The sequence below is a fragment of the Neomonachus schauinslandi genome, chromosome 3 (assembly GCF_002201575.2).
Source record: "Neomonachus schauinslandi chromosome 3, ASM220157v2, whole genome shotgun sequence".
Classification (NCBI taxonomy): domain Eukaryota; kingdom Metazoa; phylum Chordata; class Mammalia; order Carnivora; family Phocidae; genus Neomonachus; species Neomonachus schauinslandi.
The window spans coordinates 112,841,425-112,842,487 of NC_058405.1; the positions used below are offsets into that span (position 1 = coordinate 112,841,425).

General features: G+C 43.3%; 1 pseudogene; it reads left to right on the plus strand.

Annotated features, from left to right (window-relative positions):
- The first annotated feature begins 227 nt into the window (after positions 1 to 227).
- Positions 228 to 807, plus strand: LOC110592331 (annotated as a pseudogene).
- Positions 808 to 1,063: the final 256 nt, after the last annotated feature.

The following is a 1,063-nucleotide window of genomic DNA, read 5'->3' on the forward strand; positions in this document are numbered from 1 at the left end:
CAGCTTCCTGGCTTCCTGATCCCCAAATCGCAAATATGACATGTGGTCTTGAATTCAACTGTTCTCATGGTGGCCTCCTGATTCCCCTTCCTTCCTGAGTGTTTCAAGAGTCATAGCTCTCCCCAGCAAGTTATTTCTGCTGTGTTCTGGGAGTCATTTCTAAAGCTTCAATCTAAAACTCACTTCTTCAGACAGTGGAGGTTGAAGACGGATCAGCTTGAAGAACTATGACCATCAGAAGGACAAACGCTTCTGAGGCACTGTCAGGCTTAAGTCCACTCCCTGCCCCAAGTTCTCCATTTGTGTTTTGGGGGGCCAGCAGCACTATGATGAGGCCAAGACTGTGTATATTCCCCACATGGACATTGAGGCACTGAAGAAACTCAATAAGAATAAAAAATTAGTCAAGAAGGTAGCCAAGAAGTATGATGCCTCTTTGGCTTCAGAATCTCCGATCAAGCAGACCCCACAAATCCTGGGCCCAGGCCTGAATACACTGGCAAGTTCCCCTCCTTGCTGACCCACAATGAGAACATGGCAGCCAGAGTGGATGAAGTAAAGTCCACCATCAAATTCCAGATGAAGAAGGTGCTGTATTTGGCAGTGGCTGATGGCCACGAGATGACAGATGATGAGCTTATGTACAACATCCACTTGGCTGCCAATTTCCTGGTGTCACTGCTCAAGAAGAGTTGGCAGAACATCCAGGCTTTATACATTAAGAGCAGCACCATGGGCAAGCCCTAGATCCCATACTAAACCATAGCTTAATAAACCCTAGTGCTACCATAATAAATAAATAAATAAATAAATAAATAAATAAAAATATAAATAAATAAAACAAAACTCACTCCTTCAGACCAACCAACAATTTTGCAAGCACTCAGTACTGGAATTAAATCCCTCTCTGCTTTAAATATCTAGGGTGGCTTCTATATTCTACAAATGAATCCTACCTGGTACAGAAGAGATGGATACTTGCGACCCCAAGTGGACCAAGGGGAGTCAGAGCATAGAATTTCATTCCAACAGTTGATAAATAGAGGCTAATTTTCCAATAGAG